This window comes from Tribolium madens, unplaced genomic scaffold, assembly GCF_015345945.1.
Source record: "Tribolium madens isolate multiple individuals breed KSU strain unplaced genomic scaffold, Tmad_KSU_1.1 Scaffold_91;HRSCAF=231;Tcas5.2_LG7, whole genome shotgun sequence".
NCBI classification, from domain to species: Eukaryota; Metazoa; Arthropoda; class Insecta; order Coleoptera; family Tenebrionidae; genus Tribolium; species Tribolium madens.
In genome coordinates, this window is record NW_025401063.1 from 2,468,101 (window position 1) to 2,488,326 (window position 20,226).

Here is a 20,226-nt window from a genome sequence, read left to right on the forward strand (position 1 = left end):
TAATGAGAAAATATATAGTGAGCGGCAAAATTACAAAAATGCTCAAACAGGTCAATTTTCTTTTTCAAAAATACAAAATTTTCAATTTGATTTAAGATTGTATTTTTGTTGATATTATTTCACTTTTTTGGTGATATTTTTTTTAAAACATTATTTGAAAGCAGTATTTAATATTTTGGTGTTGTCCTTTTGGCARTTAAAGGATCTAAGGATATGGCTAAAAAAGTGTAAAACATTAAATCAAGTTTAAAATATTGTACCTTGTAAAAAAATTAACTTGTTCGAGCATTTTTGCCGCTCACTGTACAGCATTTTTTAATTTATTTTTTTTAAAGAGCTTCAAACTCTTAAATACCGAACAACATTTTAAACATTAAAAAAATTAAAAATAAAATAGAATAAGAAAACATATTAACAATTATTTCAAAAAAAAAACAATTAAAAATTATGAGAAAAATAAATAGGTTTTATTTTTAATTAACAACAATTTTTTAAACAGTTTTCAAGCTTTTGATTACCGAACAACATTTAAAACATTTAAGAAATTAAAAAAAAACAAAACAAAACATAAAACAAGGAAACATATTGAGGCATATTAAATTAGTTTTCGACGAGTTTGAGTGTAAATCGGACTCTTTATTTGACCGAGTGGATTTTTAAACCACGAGTGTAACGAGTGGGAATAAAGCGTCCGATTTACACTCAAACGAGTGGAATACAACGTTTTATTCTTCGAATTAGAGTCAACAAGGCTTAAACTTGCTTTAAATCTGTTAAAAATAATTTGACGTTTTGTATTGAGAAATGCCAAACAGTTGTCAAAACTTCCTTACACGGGAGAAAAACCGTAAATTTTGACAGTGTCGAAGAATAAAATAATGAAACATAAAAATAATGAGAAAAATTAATAGCTTTTTTATTTTTAATTTGTAGCAACTTTTAATAAGTTTTTAAACTCTTAATTACCGAACAATATTTAAATCAATAAGAAAATAGAATATGGAGAGATATTAAAATTTATTTAAAAAAATTAAATAATGAGAAAAAGAAATAGTTTTTTTTTTAATTTACAATTTTTAAAGTTGAAATTTTTTTGATTTTTGTCGAGATTTTGGTTGATTTTTGGCACCCGGAGCGGTCTATTGCTAATAACTCCGGACTTATTGGTGATAATCTCTTATGTTTGACACCGTTGAAAAAAAAAATTATGATAAATAGTTATCGAGAAAATTTTTGATAAATATAAAAATATCAAAAATATAAATTTGACTATAACTTCAAAACTATTACGAATTTTACAGTTTTCTTGACGCCAATCGGTTCCCCGCAACATTTAACATATGTCTATGTCAAAATATTATTTACTAAATAAAATAATAAAAAGTAAAAATTTGTTAACTGAGAGAGAGAGTTCGTTGACTCCCAATTTACAGCATATTGTATATAAATTGTTGTTTCTGAATTTGCGAGCATCTTCTCTGGTTTTAAAATTTCCTCGCGTCTTTTAGGACTGTTAAAACCTCTCTAATTTCCCATCAGCGCGTCAATCGTAAAACATCAATAAACCCTCTCGAGAATTTTACAGATTCAAATTGCTCATCTAGGATTCAGCTCATGTTGACGCAAACAATTCTCACTCGTTCGATTCCGAGCTGATAACAAAGCTTGAAACCTCAAGTCGCCTTTAACTTCCTCTCATTTTCCCACTTAATTCCTCATTAATTATCGAAATTCTCAGCGAAATTGAATACATACGAGCTCATTCCGGGCTGTAACTTTTTACACACCATTTCTCAAAATACCCTCTCGTAAACTTTGATGTTATATAGCCGAAGGAAAAGTGCATAGTTAAACTACATTTTATTTCTTCTCGCGTTACCTCTCTGTTTTTTTATTATAGTGTTATCACGTTGATGATATGTCCGACGGAACTTCGTAAATATTTCACTTGATTTTTGCGCCACCCATTTAGGTAACGACTGCTGTTTCGCAAAGGTGAACACAAGGAATAATTAAATGATACGAACCGTATTTCATGGTTATCTCGCAAATTTCTGAAAAGGTGAACGAATCGTTTCATTTTTCAGCAAATTCTGAAAAAATCGTTGGGGTGGGGGTGTGCAAACATTGCGTATCTTCCCATCGGCAATCTTTTATCAGTAGGTTGTGTCAATTGACCGCCCTTTTGTGGCGATTCAAAGGGCGGGATTTTTAATTTGCATATGTTATAAATCAAGTCCGTTGATGACTTTTTGTTATCTTAATTGAGTTTCCACTTTACGACTCACTACAAATCGCAGACTTTCAAAGAAAAAATTATACAAATATGGAAAATATGGAAATTAAAGTTAAAAAAGTGGTGGATGCGCCGGGTTAAAAAAAAATTCAGCTTTTAGTGTTCTCAGTTCTGCTAACTTAATAAGCAAAGCAGAGTAGCAAAACAAAATAATGAATTTTTTTCCACTTGTCAAAAAAATTATAGAAATATAAAAATTAGAGCTGAGAAAAAAATGGTGGGTGCGCAGAGATATTTTTTTTAAGTTTCGCGTCTGCAGTACTTGTTTTCAGTTTTGTTATTAAAAAAAGTATAGTATTTAGAAACAAATTACAAGTTTTTTGTACAAATGATTTTTTTTAATTTATAGAAATAGACAAATTAAAATGGAAATGATGGATGCGCCGGGCTAGGTTTTTGAAATTTATTGTTTCTTAAGTTGGCAACCAATAAAGCATAATGTCTAGAAAAAAATTAAAAGTTTTGCGCGCATATAATTGTGCAAACATTCAAATATAAAATTAAATTTGAGAAAAAAGTGGTGGATGCGCCGGGTTATTTTTTAAGTTTATTTTTTGCAGTGTTTGTTTTTAGTTTTATTAAGTTTATAAACCATGCATAATAGTTGGCATAAAATTAAATAAAACAAGTTACATTGCTTGAAACAGCTTAAAATAGCCTCAATTTGATGAAACTTTAAATTTTTAGACAATGTTGGCATTATTTGGCAAAATAACTGAGTTTTTCAGTCAATAAAATAAATTCAATTTTTTTAATCATTTTGTAATTTTGAGATTTTTGCGTTTATTTTGTTTATTTTTGCGTTTATTTTTGTTTTCAATCAAAGACAAGCTAAACTTTTTAAAACATTCTACAATAACATCAATTTCTATGTAATTTGTTGATTTTAAAGATTTCTTGCAGTTTTCTGATCAAAAATAGAGTATATCTTTTCAAACATCCTAAAATATCGTCACATTCTAAATAATTTAGTGACTTTTGAACATATTGTGACATGTCTTGTAAATAAATGAATTTCTAAGTTACAAGCAAATTAACTTTTTTAACCGACTAAAAAAGGTTAATGACGATGTAATTTGGTTATTTTTAGGCTTATTGTGACCTAGTTTTGCCAAATAAATAATTTTGTTGTTATATAGCGAAGTAAATTGTCCAAAATTATCAAAATTATTGTCAATTTTGAAATAACGTAATAAATCTTTGGCTTATTTTGACACAACTTTGTGAAAAAAAGGTTTTTTTTTTCAAAAATATAATAAATTTTTTTGAAACAAGCCAAAAAAACATTACTTTTAACAAAATTTGATGCTTGTCAGCCATATTTTGCAGAATTATTGAATAATGTGAATAGAATTATCTTGATGAAGAAAATAACTGAATTTCTAGCTAAAAAACAAACTAAATTTTTGAAAATGGTCAATATGAGGTCGATTGCAATGTAAGTAGGCTTATTTTGGCAAAAAGTGCTAAACAGCTCAAAACTGGCAAAAGTAACTTAATCTTAATGCAATATTGTTATTTTTAAGCATCTCTTGACACAATTTGGCAAAATATGTGGGTTTTTTGATCAAATCAAAATCAAAATTGAGATTTTTGCGTTTATTTTGTTCAAATTTTGCGGATTAAATTAGTTTTTCAATTAAAAAAGCTAAACCTTTTGAAACATTCTACAATAACATCAATTTTTATGTGATTTGTTGATTTTAAGGATTTTTTTAAACAATTTTGCAGTTTTCTGGTCAAAAATAATGTAAAGCTTTTGAAACATGCTAAAATATTGTCACATTCTAAATAATTTACTGACTTTGAGACTTATTGTGACAATTGTTTTAAATAAATGAATTTCTATGTTACAAGCAATTAACTTTTTTAACCGACTAAAATAATATTAATGGCAAGGTAATTTGGTTCTTTTTAAGCTTATTGTGACCTAGTTTTGGCAAATAAATAATTTTTTGTCATATAAGTAAATTGCCCAAAATTATCTAAATTATCGTTAATTTTGAAATAATATAATGAATCTTTGGTTTATTTTGACACAACTTTGAAAAAAAAAAGTAATTTTTTGTCAAAAATATCATGAAATCTTTTAAAATAAGCTAAAATAACATTACTCTCATCATAACTTGATGCTTGTCAGGCACATTTTGCAAAATTATTGAGTTTCTCGATTGAAAAAGGACTATGAAAGAAACAGTAAACTTAATTTTAATATAATTTAGTCATTTATACGCTTTTCCACCATTCAAATACGAGCTAAATTTCTTGATACAGTAAAAAATATTGAAGTAATTTTAAGCATTTGCAGTGCTTGTATTTACTTAATAAACAGAGCATAATAGCAAAAAAACAATTACAAATGTCCTAAACGTATAATTGTGCAGAAAAATGTTAAATTAAAGTTGCAAAAATGGTGGATGCGCTGGGATAGTTTAGCGTTTGTAGTACTTGTTTTTAATTTTGCTAAGTTAGTAAATAAAACATAAAAGCTGCGGGGAAATTTCATGTTTATATCGCATATAATTCTAAAACTTTCAAAAAAAAACAAAATAAAAATATAAAAATATAATCTAAAAAAATTGGTGAATGCGCTGGGCTAAAAAAAAGTTTAGCTTTGCTGTGCTTATTTACTTATTTAATAAACCAAACATAATAACACGAGAATAATTACAAGTTTCGGGTACATATGATTGTGCAGACTTTTAAAGAAAAACTCATTTAAATATGAAAACCAAATTTGAGGAAAATGGTGGATGCGCCGGGCTAGCATTTTTTTTGGTTCAAGTTTAGTGTTTGCATTGCTTGTTTTCGGTTAATAAATAAAGCATAATAGCAATAAAATAATTACAAATGTCCTAACCGTATATTTGTGCAGAAAAATTTTAAATTAAAATTGTAAAAACAGTGGATGCGCCGGAATAGTTTAGCGTTTGCAGTGCTTGTTTATAATTTTTATAAGTTAGTAAATAAAGCATAAAAGCTGCGGGAAAATTTCATGTTAATGTCGCATATAATTGTTAAACCTACAAAAAAAATTTATATAAATATAAAAATTTAAGCTTAAAATGGTGGATGCGCCGGTTAAAAAAAAATAAAGTTTAGCTTTTGCAGTGCTTATTTTTAGTTTTACTTAGTTAATATACCAAACATAATGACACGAGAATAATTACAAGTTTCGTGTACATATGATTGTGCAAACTTTTAAAGAAAAACCCATTTAATTATAAAAACCTAAGTTGAGAAAAATGGTGGATGCGCCGGGGTAGCAATCTTTTGTTCAAGTTTAGTGTTTGCATTGCTTGTTTTCGGTTAATAAACAAAGCATAATAGCAAAAAAATAATTACAAATGTCCTAAACGTATAATTGTGCAGAAGAATGTTAAATTAAAGTTGCAAAAATGGTGGATGCGCTGGGATAGTTTAGTGTTTGCAGTGCTTGTTTTTAATTTTTCTAAGTTAGTAAATAAAGCATAAAGGCTGTGGGAAAATTACATGTTTATGTCGCATACAATTGTAAAACGTTCAAAGAAAATTTATATAAATATAAAAATTTAAGCTAAAAATGGTGGATGCGCCGGGCTAAAAAAATTTAAGGTTTAGCTTTTGCAGTACTTATTTTTAGTTTTGCTTAGTTAATAAACCAAACATAATAGTACGAGAATAATTACAAGTCTCGTGTACATATGATTGTGTAGACTTTTAAAGAAAAATCATTTAAATTAAAAAAAAAAGAGTCGAGAAAAATGGTGAATGCGCCGGGCTAGCAATTTTTGTTCAAGTTTAGCGTTTGCTGTGCTTGTTTTCGGTTAATAAACAAAGCATAATAGCAGGGGGAAAATGACGAGTTTCCCGCACATATGATTGTGCACGATCTATCGTGCCATTACGTAACGTGCGTTTGATATGCTAATTTCCATGTAAATCAAAGGCTTCACGTCGTTTCGACTCTGGCTTCGGTCTTGGTTACGTCTTGGAGGAAAATTGCAATGCACACAAAGACCTAAGTGAATAACAATCCATTTGAGACGAACAATGTGGACGAAACGTCTGGTCGCAAGCAAATAATAGCACTTGTCCTTTGCGATGATAAAGATTTTCCCGTAATTTGCACTAATTGAAGTTGTTAATTTGCCCCAGACTCGTAATTGCGCCTCACAAACAACACAAGCTTTTTTTCTACGCTCAATTAAGTGTGTGTGTGAAAGGATTAAATTTGTGAGTAATTGACTTCCATCGCAGGTGAACGATTGCAAGAGGAAGATCTTGAATTCGGAATAATCTGCATGTTGACTTGAACGATCAAAGCGGAATGTAAAATCGTCGCGGCGAATAATTACGAATATATTACATTCCATTAAGCTCGCTTCATAATGAAATGCCGACAAGCTTTCCTGTTATTAGTGTGTTCGCAGGACGAAAGAGGGTTGTTTGCTCGGTAGTCTACACGGCCGTTTTTAAATTTCATCAAATTGACTCTGACGACGAATTTTTCTCTAGCACCCCTTTTAACATAATTGTAAAGCGAGTTCTTAATGACTAGCAACTCGAGATGCTGGGTAATCAATCTAGAAGTTTTAACAGCGATTTAATAACCGAAATGAAAGCTTTTTTATTCGACAACATTAGAAGTATCACTTTGTGTAATGATGCGAAAAGAAAACTCAGGCTAGTGTATAAAAATATGCTAAAATAACATGAACACAACAACAAAACAAATCTCTACAGGGAGATTTTTAAATATAGACAACATTTTACAGGGTGTTAGACTATGACATACTAAACAAGAAGTCTGAAAAAGTTTTTCGGAATTTGCAACATGAATGAGAAAAAAAGACAATTTTCAGTTTACTCGCTCCTGTAATTAACACTTTTCATGTGTATTTAAACAGATGAAAATTCACGTTGAAAAGAAAAGAAGAAAAGTGAATTGTTAAATATACACAGTTCCAAAATTTTTCTTTTGTGTCTTTTGTCTATTATTTCAAAACCATCTTGTGTATTACACGAAAAATAACAAAAACGGATTATTGTCTTCAAATTTTAATTCTTTGAACTACATTTACATTTTACATTTTATGTACGAAGTGACTTAAGTAATTGTTTAAAAATGTAATAGAAGAAGTTAGTAGAAGGTAAAAAAAGCCCACCTTTGTTTTTATATTTTTCAACGTAAATTTTAAGATACAAGGAATGCAAACTCGTTTTTAAAAATTTTTGGATCTTTTGAACACTTTATTTTTTTTGTAAGTATACAGGGGTGTCAAAACTCGCGCTTCAGCAAAAAATTTCAAGTAAGATAAGATACCAAAAACTTGGAAAAAATGTTTAAAAAATAAAAATTTTGGTATTTATTTTTGGACATTTGAAATTTTTTTATGTCTATTTAATGATACTTTTTACCAATAAAAGCCACAAATAACATTAAACAGACTTACAATTTAAGATGCAGCTTTCTTGTTTTCTCTTCTCGTGGCTTGTAGCAAAAAAACTTGCAAAAATTTTTTCCAACAAAAATCTATAGAGTCAAAGTAGTCAAAGTGCAAAATGTAAACTCCTATAATCTCAATTTTTTTTGGGGCGCGAGTTCTAGCGCAGAATGCATTATATATATTTTTTTTAGATAAAATAAAAGATCAAATTTTTATTGGCTGTTTTTAGTTTTAGCCTTAATTTTCCTAACATTGTAATTTTTGTTGGTCAAGTTTCAAGACTTGGCCCCAAATTTAATTTTATTGAAGGCCTGAAACTCTCTATATTTCAGATATTTGCATACTGAAAGATTATTTATTTTTGCTTGTTTTAATGTTATAATTTCAGAAAGTTTTTATTTACTTATTAAAATCACTTTGTAGAAATTATAAGTTTTCTTGCATAATAGCCAAACATTTATTAGTCTTGAAAAAAAAACTTCCGAATCGCTCTATGTTATTGGAACAAAATATTTCATTCTTAGCTTATTGAACTACAGTCTCTTCAATTTTTTCACCACAATTTGCTTTCTTTATAAACTTTATAAACCGCTCATAGACCGGATTTTATTCAACGAGATACATTATTTTATAAAAGCTTTGTTTGTGTTTTTTACTGAATTATACAACATTTATTTTACAATTTTTATTAATTTTTTTCTTAAAGAAAACACAACAGTTTTAACTTTATCAAGGCCATCAGAAATATTTTTAATCGCAATTTGTTAGTAAGAGTTTTCAATACTAACTTGATCGTATATTTTTGCATTGTAAAAATTTTTTTAAACTGTGTTTGTTACGTTTTAAGTTCTAAAAACTAAACTTTAAGTTGTGATAAGTAAATTGTTGAAGTGAGCTGAAATTTTATACAAAACATGAATATTTCTCAAAAAATACTTTTTATCCGCAAACGTCACACAAGTGGCCACTTGTCACAAGTAAAAGTTTTACTTTTCAGCCACGGAGTAAAAATTTTATTTTTGCGCTTAAGCACTTTAACTTTATTTTGCACTACTAACTGCACTAGTTAAATTAATAAACACATTCGAATATCTCAACACAATTTCAATACATAGCGTCCTGATTATATTGTTCATTTACTTGCTAGTTATAGTGTTGCTCTTTATTCTCGATCACTACGTCCGGCAAGATGAAAATTCAGCTTCGCCACATAAACTATTACTTTTACTCCTAATAACATAATGCAGGGTGGCCTCAACCTCAAATATTTCAGAAACTATGAAGATTTTGCAAAAACGCCGAAACAGGTCAATTTTGTTTTTGAAGAGGACATTTTGCCGTAAATTTTAAAGTACCCCCAGTAACTCTGTAACCCCCTCGCACCCCAACCTTAAAAATTTAAATAGCACTACCCCACTTGTGGTACATCAAATGAAAGCTATTTAAAGAAGCTTTTCAATATTTTTTACCAAAATTTAATCAGACTATGCATTCATGAGATATAGGGTTTTTTGACGCAATTTTAAAAGCACCCCTTTTAACCCTTTAACCTTTTTGTTACTTAACTCTAAAATGTGAAATAGCACTAACACACTAGTGTTAAATAAAATGAAAACACTTTTAAAATGCTTTTTAGAAACTTTTCTCAAAAATGATATGATTTCTAATCTTTCAGTAGTCAGTATGTACAAAGGGACTTAAAAACTATTACTATTTTTAAGTATATCTCTTTTTTATCACCCAATAAAGAAACAAAAATAAGTTTATCTCAACATTACATTTTGCGGATATTTTATGAATAATTAATCCTATTTAACTTTAGAAAAAAAAAAATTCAAACATATTTTGAGTGAGTCGGTGTTATTTGAGACTACGGAATTGAGGTGGAGGAAGTTAAAAGGTTAATGGGAGTGTTTTTAAAATTACGTCAAAAAATGTCTCTTTCAAAAACAAAATTAACCTTTTTCTAGGGTGGTTCGTTTTTTTCGAACATCCTGTATCTCATGAATGGATAGTCTGATTCAATTTTGGTAAAAATTTTGTTAAAATAGCTTTCGTTTGTGCCACAAGTGGGGTAGTGCCATTTAAATTTGGGGTGCGTGGAGGTTAGGGAGTTACTAGGAATGCTTTAAAAATTACGTCAAAAAATGTCCCTCTTGGAAACAAAATTGACCTGTTTCGGTGTTTTTGCAAATTCTTACACTATTGTGAAAAAATGTAAAAAATGTTTTTTTGTGTTAATAAGCCGGTGGATGTAGATGTCGGGTTTTAGGGCCTAATTCACGCTGGAGCAAATTTCCGTCGTCCAATCTTCGCTGTCATCCATTGTCGTTGCTCGTTTTACTGCAGCACATTTCCCAACTGAAAATTAAACATACGACATGTGTGCCAACCCTATATGTAATATCCCATTTGGAGCGAAAGTCGATATCGTGAAATATATTTATGTGAATTTCCAGTCGGCATGACTGGCAAAATTCGATAAGAAAACATCAACACTCCGAACAGATTATTATTTTCTTTAATAATGCAACAACTGCGCATTTTATATTCATATTTCTCATATCACGAAGCTACGACAGACGTGATTAATTCACAATTGCGAATTTTCGTACTAAAGTGCAAGACAGCTTTTAATTAATGAAAAACTGGCAGACAAACAGTTTTCACTTTGATTAAAATCAAATTAAAATTTTCAAAAAATTTTTCGTGGCAGGAAATTGAATGCGACGTAACTAACTGACATAGAAGATTTTACTAGTTAATGAAGGAAATATTAGAAGAAGTAAGTAGATGGTGAAAAAACCCACTTTTGTTTTTATATTTTTCAACGTAATTTCTAAGATACAAAGTATGCAAACTCGTTTGCAAAAAATTTTTGAAAAAACAGTCTTTATTAAGTTTGGATTTTTTGAACACTTTATTTTTTTAATTCCTACTTTATTTTAACTTCTGTTTGTATGCAGGGGTATCAAAACTCGCGCTTTAGAGAAAAATTTCAAGTAAGATAAGAAAGATACCTGGAACATGGAAAAAATGTTTAAAAAATTCTATTTGTCAAAAAATTTTGGTATTTATTTTTGGACATTTCAAGTTTTTTTATGTCTATTTAATGATACTTTTTGCCAATAAAAGCCACAAATAACATTAAACAGAATTACAATCTAGGAGACAGCTTCCTTGTTTTCTCTTCTCATAGCCTGTAGCAAAAAAACTTGAAAAAATTTTTACAACAAAAATCAATAGAGTCAAAGTGCAAAATGTAAACCTCAAATTTTTTTGGGGCGCGAGTTCTGGCGCAGAATGTATTATCTATTTTGTTGTATTTTCTTTACAATTTTTGTTGGTTAAGTTTCAAAACTTGGCCCCAAATTTAATTTTATTGAAGGCCTCTAAACTCTCTATATTTCAGATATTTGCATACTGTAAGTTTATTTATTTTTGCTTGTTTTAATGTTATAATTTCAAAAAGTTTTTATTTACTTATTAAAATCATTTTGTAGAAATTATAAATTTTCTTGCATAATAGCCAAACATTTATTAGTTTTGAGAAAAACTTTTTGTATCGCTCGCTCTAGGTTATTGGAACAAAATATTTAATTCTTAGCTTATTGAACTACAGTCTCTTCAATTTTTTCACCACAATTTGCTTTCTTTATAAACTTTATAAACCGCTCATAGACCAGATTTTATTCATCGAGATACATTATGTTATAAAAGCTTTGTTTGTGTTTTTTACTGAATTATACAATATTTATTTTACAATTTTCATTAAATTTTTTCTTTAATAATGCAACAACTGCGCATTTTATATTCATATTTCTCATATCACGAAGCTATGACAGACGTGATTAATTCACAATTGCGAATTTTGGTACTAAAGTGCAAGACAGCTTTTAATTAATGAAAAACTGGCAGGCAAATAGTTTTCATTTTGATTAAAATTTTTCGCAATATGAAAATGACACTCTGAATAAAAAGGCGAATAAGTTAGATTTTTGATAAAATTTTATTGCCTTAAAATAAATAATATACAAAACAAGTAAAAAAAACACGAGAACTAAAAAAAGAAAAACAAAATATTGATTTTCAAGATATTCTAAGAAAAATAGGAAATGGTAGTAATTAGTAAAAACCTCAAAATTTGCAAAAATTAAAACAAAAATTGTTTTCATAAGATAATAAACAAAATAAGAAAAAATACTACAAGGTAGTTAATAACTAGTCGTTGTTGTTGCATAATTACAATTTTTTTATACAACGTGCGCCAGAACTTGCGCTCCAGAGAAAAATTCTATGTTAGGGAAAATACATGAAAAACATGAAAAAAAATATTTAAAAAATTATATTTATAAAAATTTCGGAGTTATGAGAGTTTGAATTTTACACTTTGACTCTATTTATTTCTGTTGGAAAAATAATTTTTCTAGTTTTTTTGCTATAGACTTTTAAAAGAAGAAACAAGAAAGCTGTATCCTAAATTGTAACTCTGTTTAATGTTATTTGTGGCTTTTATTGACAAAATTTTTGTACCTTTACTAAATAATTGTAAAAAAACAATACGAGATCATCAGCATCATTAAATATACATAAAAAATATCAAATGTCAAAATTTTTTGACAGAGAATTTTTTAAACTTTTTTTTCATGTTCCTGGTATCTTAGCTTACTTGAAAATTTCCTCTGGAGCGCGAGTTCTGGCGCAGCCTGTATTTTTTTGTAAAAAAAATGTTTAATCATTTTTAAATTATTATCGAAATATAGTTTACAAAAAACTTTTTAACACAAAAAACACGAACTTTAGTAAAAAATATAAAAATAAAAAAATACAATATTTGAAAAAATTATCAGAATTTTGTAGACAAAAAACTTTTTCAGCAGTTGCAACACAAAATAAAGAAAAAAATAAAACAACTTGTTAACTCATTCAATTTCATTAAAAAATATAAAAAAAAAAACTATAAGTAAAGATTTTAAACAAATGTCTAAATAAAGCATCATACAGGGTGCGCTAGAACTCGCGCCCCAGAGAATAACGCCAAGAAAAAAATGTTAAAAAAATTCTATCTATAAAAATTTCGAAGTTATAATAGTATATTATCTATTACTAAAACGTGATAGCTTGAACGCTCTCACACCCATGTAAAATGTTAATTTAACCATCTTTGTCACGCGATAGCAATTGTTTATTCCTGGAGATTGTTGCAAAAATTTGGAAGCACTAAATGTAGAAAACGGCGACAGGTGGAGATTGAAAGTTTATTTATTTTTGCTTGTTTTAATGTTATAATTTCAGAACGTTTTTATTAACATATTAAAATCATTTTGTAGGAATTATAAATTTTCTTGCATAATAGCCAAACATTTATTAGTTTTGAGAAAAACTTTTTGTATCGCTCGTTCTACGTTATTGGAACAAAATATTTAATTCTTAGCCTATTGAACTACAGTCTCTTCAATTTTTTCACCACAATTTGCTTTCTTTATAAACTTTATAAACCGCTCATAGACCGGATTTTATTCAACGAGATACATTATGTTATAAAAGCTTTGTTTGTGTGAATTATACAACATTTATTTTACAATTTTTATTAAATTTTTTCTTTAATAATGCAACAACTGCGCATTTCATATTTATATTTCTCATATCACGAAGCTACGACAGACGTGATTAATTCACAATTGCGAATTTTGGTACTAAAGTGCAAGACAGCTTTTAATTAATGAAAAAACTGGCAGGCAAACAGTTTTCATTTTGATAAAACTCAAATTAAAATTTCTAAATTTTTTCGTGGCAGGAAATTGGATGCGACGTAACTAACTCAATAAGCGTAATGACATAGAAGATTTTAATAGTTAATGAAGGAGAATAATTCCTACTCACTTGTTACTTAATCTTGTTCGAAAATGATTCAGTGTGGGGCTGCGTCTGATTAGAGCACCCTATTAGCTATAGTTACTTTTACATAATATAGAATAAATTAGGGGGTGTGCAACTTAAATCGCATTACAAAAGGAACTTGAATCCAGATTACGGTGATTTATTATTTGAAATTATGTTGTCGGAACGTCGCCCCAAGAATATCACATTTTTGGGAGTGACATGCGAAACTTTCACGACTTTACTGCAATTAGCTGGAAGCGTTCGAGTTTAATTTAGATCGAATTTTATAGACGTTTGAGGGCTGGCTTTGACACAAACTTCAAAAATAATGATCAAAAACCCAATTATTGACTCCAATTCAAATAAAACAAAAAAATTGTGCAGAAATTGATAATTATTAAGTTTAAATCGGTTTTCAATTACCAATTAATTCTCACAACATTATTTAAGATAAATTACTGTTTTTGCTGGTTTAGATTACCTATTGCTGTAATTTTGCTATTTTTCACAATAGTGCTTCAGAATTTTTTTTAATAACTTCTTATAAAATGTTAGGATTTTGATTATTTAAAAGTGACACTTGTGGAAAGTACTCTTTTAGTTTATGCACAAATGCATTTTTTATTGAGAATTTGATTTAGAGAAACGTATTGGTAAGTAAACGCATTGTACAGGGTGTTTTCTTATAACTACATGAGTTGTTTTCATAGAATTTGACAGACTTTGTGAGGCTCTTTTTTTCCCACAATTACTTTATTTTTGCGTATAAACACAAAACTGGGTATTTTTAATTTTTTATTAGTGTTATTTTTCGTTGTATATAATAGATGGTTGCAATTTTTTGCAATATGAAAATGACACTCTGGTTAAAAAGGCGAATAAGTAAGATTTTTGATAAAATTTTATTGCCTTAAAATAAATAATATACAAAACAAGTAAAAAAAGCACGAGAATTAAAAAAAGAAAAACAAAATATTGATTTTCAAGATATTCTAAGAAAAATAGGAAATGATAGTAATTAGTAAAATCCTCAAAATTTGCAAAAATTAAAACAAAAATTGTTTTAATTAAGATAATAAACAAAATAAGAAAAAAATACTGCAAGGTAGTTAATAACTAGTCGTTGTTGTTGTATAATTACAATTTTTTTATACAGGCTGTGCCAGAACTTGCGCTCCAGAGAAAAATTCCATGTAAGGGAAAATACAAGGAACATGAAAAAAATATTTAAAAAAATTATATCTATAAAAATTTCGGAGTTTTGAGAGTTTGAATTTTACACTTTGATTCTATTTATTTCTGTTGGAAAAATAATTTTCCTAGTTTTTTTGCTATAGACTATTAAAAGAGGAAACAAGGAAGCTGTTTCCTAAATTGTAACTCTGTTTAATGTTATTTGTGGCTTTTATTGACAAAATTTTTGTATCTTAACTAAATAATTGTAAAAAAACAATACATCAGTATCATTAAATAGACAAAAAAATGTCAAATGTGAAAAAAATAAATGTCAAAATTTTTTGACAGAATTTTTTAAACATTTTTTCATGTTCCTGGTATCTTGTCTTATTTGAAAATTTTCTCTGGAACGCGAGTTCTGGCGCACTCTGTATATTTTTTTAAACAAAAATGTTTAAACATTTTTGAATTATTATTGAAATGCAGTTTATAAAAAAAAATTTAACACAAAAAACACCAATTATAGTGAAAAATATAAAAAATAAAAGAAATACAATATTTGAAAAAATTATCAGAATTTTGTAGACAAAATACTTCAACACAAAAAAAAGAAAAAAAAACTTGAAAACTCATTCAATTTCAATAAAAAAATATAAAAAACAAAGAGCCATAAAAAAACTATACGTAAAGATTTTAAACAAATGTCTAAAAAAAGCATAATACAGGGTGCGCTACCAAAGAATAATGCCACATAAGGTAAGATACCAAGAAAAAAATGTTAAAAAAATTCTATCTATAAAAATTTAGAAGTTATAATAGTATATTATAATACTAGTTTATAAGCAAGCCTTTAAAACACGCACGACGGGTTTAAGAGCACGACGCATCAGCGTGCATGAAATAGTATATTACATAACGAGCACGGAAAGTGATAAATAACGCACAAGCGGGAAAGTTGCGCACGAGGCGTTAGCCGAGTGCAGGCAATCCCGCGAGTGCGTTAGACACTTTCCTGCAAGTTTTGTACAGCATTTTTCCTACGACCATAAATATTTTTTTCCTTACGAACATATTTCTTTTTCTATAACGATTTATTTTTTATAATGGATACAAAAATACGTTGAATAACGATTTATTTTCTATAATGTAAACAAAAAAAAATACGTTGAATGAAAAAATACATTCAAGTGTGAATTGTGCGTTAGATTTCTAACACACAGCGCGAAAACACAGGTTTTTGACCTCGAAAGATATTGCCAATTTTCGCGCATAAAGTTTGTTTTTTTTTTAATGGAAATTACCATGTCAAAATTTTGGTGAAAAAATTGGTAGCAGCTTGTCTCCATAGTCACAAATTTTGTTTGCTCTTTGTTTTTGTCCCTAGAAATTTTGTTAAAAAATTATGGTTATGTGTTCAAATTGAGATGTTGTCAAAATTTTGACTTTTATGAATCTTGTGGGCCTGTTTGCTCTTTCAAAACGCTATAATTAAATACCTGAGGACAGACATCATTACCTAAGGTCTAAAGACAGAATTCATTGCTAATAATTTTCATAGAAGCACACCGCAAGTAAGTACAGTGTTGTGGACAAAAATGCTACAAAAACTTTGAAGAAAAAGGATGTATACACAGAAAAAGTTATTTAGCAAAAGATACAAGCAAGGTTTATGAAGACCGCCAATAAATTTTTTGTAATTTATTGAAATGAGCTCAAAGATGCACAAGACACTGTTCTTTCCGAGGTTCTTTCTTATTGATGTTTATTTTGTATTCTTGTAAATTTCTTGCTAAAAATTAAAAATGTTTAGCAAACCTGCATTACAAATTGCGTCTACATTTTAACGGGCCCTTTTTCTAACTTCTTGCTTGCAAACTATTCGTTTCCAAATTACTAAAAACTGTTAGCGGCACCGAATTCGTTCTTTTTTTGGTGTTTCGTCTCTAAACTTTCTTAGACGATTTTTTGTGTTGACGTTTAATGACATTGTTTTCAAATTAATTCAAAAAACCGGAACTGCCAACTTCTTTATTAAAATTACCATGAATGAATTTCATAGTGGTGCCTAGTTTAAGACTGTTTGGCATTTCCATTTAAAAAAAAACAGACTTTATGTAATTGTGCGTTATGATATAGTTTCGTATATGGTCGTAGGAAAAAAAGTATTAAAAAATATTTAAAAAATTATATCAATAAAAATTTCGTAGTTATGAGAGTTTGAATTTTGCACTTTGACTATTTATTTCTGTTTGAAAAATAATTTTCAATTTTTTTTGCCACAGGCTATTAGAGGAGGAAACAAAAAAGCTGTATCCTAAATTGCACAAATATGCAAAAAAAAAAAATTAGAAATAGACGTAACAAAAAATGTGCATAGTTGCATATTTGATAGAATGATGTATTAGAACCAGTTTTTATCAGAAAAACTCAATTTGTTGATAAAAAAAATGCATTTCTTAGCTCTACGTTAGAAGATGGAAATGATATTTTAGTAAGAGGAATAAATCTACAAAAATATTTAGTAGAAGCCAAAAAAATGACGAGTTCACTGCACCAAGAAGATCCTAAAATCGAATATCTGCTGTATTTCTTTTCCTCAAGCCTTGTTACCAATTAGAGTCATGTTTTATGGTCAATTACGCCCCAATTAATCGAATAGTGTGATCTGCAAACGTTAGATTTGAGTGGATTGTCGTGTCCAGAGGTGGTGTGGAGTGATGGACAAGGGTCAAGTATAGCTTGAGCATAATCGTCCCGTCACATAATTAATAATTGAAACAATGTCGAAATATCGTCGACGAAGCGCCTTCAGATATTTGCATGATAAAACGTCGTTAAACATTTCATATTTCAGCCCTTTTGTAATTTAGCGAGGAGCTCATTGTGGCGCAGTCGACCGACTAGTGCATAACGAACGATAAAACAGAAAGGACGTGTGTTACACTGGCGACAGTTGTAAAACGGAGCACTTGGAATTGAAACCGAGTGAAGAATGCATCATTTGTCACCCAAGAGCGTTTTCCTCGAAAGAAAGCTTCATAATAATTAGAAATTCGGAAAGTGGGAGATTTCAGAGGTAGAGGAAACTTCGTTAACCGCTTTGTTACTTTCCCTTGGCCTTTCGAATCGATCACCGGCCACCGACTATCTGTCTAAATCCGAACTGAATTTCCGCAGATAATTGATGTCTGGTCAACGAGGAATTCAACATGCCCCCAAAAATACATGTAAAAGCTCAAGGGTGGCAAAGTGGCCATTCTTGTTATCTTACAATCTCTTGATACATTTTATTGGCGTGTCAATCACCCGAAACGGCCAGTTTCCGGGCCCGGAGACACTGCGAATCACGTCTCTTAAATGATTTATTTTCACACGCCGGAATCTGATCGATAAAAGAACATTTGTGAAATTTTACCCATTTTTTGCCTGATTTAATTCAGTTTGTTGAGGAGTTTGGTGCATTTTTCGAATAATTCACCCGGAACGGAGCACCGAGTCTCATCTAATTTTCTCAAGCATAGCTTTAAAGTTACTTACCGGAGAAAATTTCCCATGTATTAAATTAGTTTGAAGTGATGAACTTTGTTAGTTTTTCTTGGAATAAAAAGGTGAAACTTTTCCTTAATTAGTCGGCCGTGTTGGCGGTGACCAATGCAGTTGTTCGTTCATTAATGCTTCAAGAAACTAGATCTTGGCCCCAAACAAGCTCTTAATTAGTTCGGGGCTTAACATGTCGGCCGCAGAGACAAGAAATTCGGGTCAGGTCGCAACTTTTCATCCAAATAACAGCGCCCAATCTTAATCCGAATTAAATCGAGACGATTTCGCGCGTTTTCGATCGATTTTATTGTGTTTACGAAAACGACCAGAATCGGACACGAAGACGGTTTTATTCCCGGATTAAGTTTTCACATTAGTGAAGTACTTTATTTTTTATGCTTTGAATATTTCTCCCGAGATGACACCCTTTTTGTCCTTATTGTTGCGACCTTTGGATATATATTTTTTCTCCAATTTATATTTATAGCGATGGATATGCGGAGGGCACAAGGAGCATATTTTCCTTCAGATATTTTACCATTTCCGCGGAGGAAGACAGTCCAATATAGAGTTTCCAAAATTTAAGACTATGAACTCGTGTTTCAGCGACTCGCATTTTTTACCGAATTTCATTTATTTTAGCAAAATTGGGACAAGTGTTATTCATGTCAGGCACACCCCGGCATTTATCATTTTAATTCCACGAGGAAATAGGTCACCACTGAAAATTGCATTTTTCGAAATTTGAACTAATTAAAAATTAAAACAGGACTCGGCAACAAATAATATCTTTGGTAATTACAGCTCGAGTGAAAACGTCAACACAAAAGTTTCAGTTGCAGAATTCCGACTCGGTTTAAAAGTTTATTTTCCGACTTAATTAGCGTAAACCTTGAGACGAATAATCGCTCAATGGGAAAATTTCAGGCGTGGAAAGGGCCAAATTTCATAAATAAAGATCGAAATGAGATGTTTAAAATGCAAAAAGTGATCGATTACAACCATAAAACGTCTCGGTTTATATGCAAAATGCCGAGCTCTTACATTGAAGTATTTTTCTTACAAATAGTGAAACTTTACAGTTACATTGTAGCGATATTCTCAAGCGGATTTCAAGTTTTAGAGCAAAACCGGAAAAATTGAAAGCAGGGAACACAATCCATGGCGATTTAATTTAGGTGATTTACGAGATTTAAAATTAATTAAAAAGCTGCAAATGTACCAATTTATATTTTAGAGTGTAAATTAAATCCGATATGATTTAAATATCATAAATAAAAAATTATTCGGAAATTGACCGGCGCATCCACCGATTTTGATCAATTTTAAATCAAAATTTCGATAACTACTCATTACAGAACATTTAAATTGACGGAATTGTTTTTAACTGTAGTTTTATGTCTGAGAAACCACAATTAAAAATTTCATATTTTTGACATTTTTCAAGTATTCATAAATAAGGCTCGGATTATATGCAAAATGCATATTTGCTGTTAAGAGGTATATTAACAAAATTATAAGTTTTCTATGCATATCTAATGTTTTTTGACTAAAATAAACCAATTAAAAAATGCATATTTTGCATATTTTGGCAACTTCGTGCATATTTTAGGAAATATTGCATATTTGTGCATATTTTCTTTAAATCACAAATTTCTGATTAAAAATTAGACAGTTTAAGAAAAAAGATCCGATTACAAAATATGTTAAAGAGAAAACAACTGGAAATTCGTAAGCCGGAATCAAAAAATTAGTATCCCGCTGAATGTTTTTTTTTTGAATTCGTTTTATACAGGGTAAATATAAAGTATAGAACGAAGCGTTTTTTTTTTTAAATCATTTGCCTCTAGAAAATAATACTAAATATAAATTAAAGTAATATAAAAATGTGATCTTATTTTG

At 29.3% G+C, this 20,226-nt stretch overlaps 1 protein-coding gene across 1 annotated transcript in view; it reads right to left on the reverse strand.

Annotated features, from left to right (window-relative positions):
- LOC123010717 (hemicentin-1) overlaps positions 1–20,226 on the reverse strand; it is a 264,155-nt gene that overhangs the window by 230,052 nt on the left and 13,877 nt on the right. The window lies entirely within an intron of this gene.